We start from the raw sequence: 3,419 nt of genomic DNA on the forward strand, positions 1-3,419 counted from the left end.
ACACTTTGGTACAATCCGTTCGCCAGGGGCTTTCTATTGAGCCCCATAATATGGCAATAAAAGTCCGAACACTGTCGACAGTGCGGCACCCCGAACTTATAGCATTATATGCATTATCTCTGAATCATGTCTTGGGTCAATAGTTGGGTTATCCCGGCTCCCTTGTTTTGGTACCTTACATTCCGTTATATCGGCTAAGGTAGCACAGGGAGAACTACTGCGACTGTGTCCCGGTTCTTCCGGACGAGCACCTCAGTAGAGAAAGCCGAAAACTGACTGTCATGATGCGGCGAGAGTCGGTCGCTGTTCGAGAGGTCCTAAATCATTAAAGATTTTTTCCGCTTAAGGCGAGGAATCGGCTTTGTTTGATTTAGGCGTGTATAGCGCCCCAGTTCGGCCTTCCGAATACTAGGGGCTTCGCTGAAATTTAAAATTATAGACCTCTATGGCCAAGTGAGAGTTATAAAGCCATATAGTCCGATTGCCTCGTTTGCTGCGCCGAACACCTCCTTAAAGGACCAAGAACTTGGATAAAGAGTGTTTGGGTTTTCCACGAACACCCCAGTACTAGCTACACGGGGGCGGAAGCCGATGACTGGCCCACTCTCAGAATTTTATAAACGGCCGCACAGAAGATAACATTTTAAATCAACAAAGTGTTATATAGTGTACACAAAGTCGTTTTTATATTACAAAGATATCACGAGTTCATTTACTCAAAGATTACATCCTTGGGGCATTCATCATCCACAAGGTGAGCACCTTTCATGACGCCATCATAATATTTCTCGGGGCAGCGGTGCTCCTTACCCTCCGGGGGTCCGTCCTTCACCAACTTCTCAGCGTCCAATCTGGCCCAATGCACCTTCGCACGGGCAAAGGCTCGGCGGGCACCCTCAATACAGACGAACCGCTTGATAACTTCAAGTCGCGGGCAGGCACTCACCATCTGCTTTATAAGGCCGAAGTAGCTGTCGGGCAGGAGTTCACCAGGCCACATCCAGACTATGAGGTCCTTCATCGCCAATTCGGCCGCCCGATGGAGTTCGACCAACTGCTTCTGTTGGCCACTCAGAGACATTGGGTGTTCGACCCCAGTATACTGGGACCAGAACAGCTTCTCCGTCAAGCTCCCCTCTTCGGCACGGTAGAACTTCGCGGCATCTGAGATGCTGCATGGCAGATCTGTGAATGCCCCTGGAGAGCTCCGAATGCGGGTGAGTAAAAGAAATGTCTCCTCCAGATGCTTGCTTTGCATAATAAATGCCTTACCCGCCGCTATCTTCTTGGTCGCTTGGATTTCCTGGAGGGCCTTTTGGGCTTTGGCCTTGGCATCTTTTGCACTCTCGAGGGCTTTGGCAAGCTCTCGGACGCTTGCGTCTTGAAGTCATGCTCCAAGGTCTCGAACTTCTTGTCGAACTCCTGGAGCTCTTGCTGTACCGCCCCCACCCGAGCATCTTGTTTCTCATGCTCGGTGCACTCTGTGGCTGCCTTGGCTTCGGCTTTGGATAGCGCCTTCTTCAGGGTTGCCACTTCGGTCGCCGCCCCTATTAAAAATCATGATGCTTTTTGTTAGCATCACCAATTTTTCTTCCCTACACGACACATGAACGGGGTATCACTTACCTTTATTCTCCTCGAGCTGCCTCTTGACGAGGCCGAGGTCCTCTGCGGTTTTCCCCAGGTCCTGCCTGAGTCCGGCAACCTCAGTTATGCGCGCAGTGGCGGTCAGTAGTAGCGCCTGCTCATTACCATAGACAACAACTGTCAGACTCCTGCGGATTAATAATTGACCCTCCGTTTGGCTTTTTCTTTCCGAACACCAAACAGAGTATCAGGGGCTACTGTCTATTGGGTGATATTTTCTCACGCTTTTTACTTACCTCAAAGCCCGTTAGAAGGCTGGTGTAGGCTTCGGTCAATCCGCTTTTGGCGGACCGGACCTTCTCAATCGCCGTACCCATGAGAGTACGGTGCTCTTCATCGATGGAAGCGCTGCGAAGCACTTCTAGCAAATTAACCGACACCTCCGGTTGGACGGAGGTCGTCGGCACGGCCGACTCGCCCTCCTTAGCGGGGGGCTGCTCGCTTGAATCCGAAACCTGTGAAGGCGCCGGTGCAGTAACCGGCAGAGAGCCAGACTTGCTGCAGCTCCCGTCCGCATAATCCATGGGGATCTTACCCCCCATGTGCCCAGCGTCTGGGATTTTTCCTTGGGGCGTCTCTGGAAGCGTCACCCCCCGCTCTGATATCCTTTGGGACAACACCTCGGTGTCATCCGCAAGTCGCGAGGAGGTGGCCGTCGGGAGCGAATCCATCTCCGACGCACTCAAGGACCCATCCGAAGAAGATGCCCCGAGATTGGACCTGGCCGGACTGCATACACGTGTTCGATGTTATTACGAACCAGAAAGTTAGAGTCACGCAAAAATATTACAGATTGCGGATACTCACGACTTTGCCCGGGGCTTGCGCCTGGGCAACCACTCCTCTTCGCTATAGGTGGCAGTGGTGGAGTGATCCGGAAGGGACGCCTTCCCCTTCTTAGGCGTCCTGGCCTCCTCCTGCGAGGCGGCCTTCCTTTTCTTCTCCTCCCCAGTGCGGGGAGGGGGCATTTCTTCATGATTCCCCCCATCTTCGTGGGAGGAATCTGCCTCGTCATCCTCGGATGACGAGCCAATCACGTCCCTGCGCTGGAGACCTTTTCTGGTCCCCGCGGCCGCCTTCTTGGACCCTTCTGCCTCCCCGGATGGGGCGGCATTCTTCTTCGTCTTTTTCTCCCTCCCCTCCGTGGGAGGAGTACGCCTCATCGTCTTCGGGCGAGGTGTCCGGTGCAACCTCGCGCCTGAGACCTTTCCTGGTCCCCGTGGCCTTCTTTTCGGCCTTCTTCTCCGGCACCTTGTAAGGCACCGGAGCCAGCATCTCCATTAGGAGTGCAGTCGCTGGGTCTTCGAGCAGCCGAGCAGGACAGTCGATCTGCTCCGCCGCCTTCACGTAATCATGTTTTGTCAGCATGGTCACTTAAAATCCTCCCGCAAATATGCTGGGACAGGTATATCTTTTGATGGTTAGAGGACTTACCGAATTGGCGAGGCGCTTTGCACTAAGCCCGCGGTCCTCGGAAATGGGAGGAGGAACTTCGCTGGTTTTGAACAGCACCTTCCAGACGTCCTTTTGCGTCGTGTCGAAAAGCTCGTGCAGCATCTCATGTTCGACTATGAAGATACAAGATTGAAGACTTCGTCCCGTGTCCGAATGGGACTCTCCTTGGCGTGGAAGGCAAGCTTGGCGATTCGGATGTAGATCTCCTTCTCTGTAACCGACTCTGTGTAACCCTAGCCCCCTCCGGTGTCTATATACACCGGAGGGTTTAGTCCGTAGGACACAACAATAATCATACCATAGGCTAGATTCTAGGG

This window comes from Triticum dicoccoides, chromosome 7B (genome assembly GCF_002162155.2).
Source record: "Triticum dicoccoides isolate Atlit2015 ecotype Zavitan chromosome 7B, WEW_v2.0, whole genome shotgun sequence".
NCBI classification, from domain to species: Eukaryota; Viridiplantae; Streptophyta; class Magnoliopsida; order Poales; family Poaceae; genus Triticum; species Triticum dicoccoides.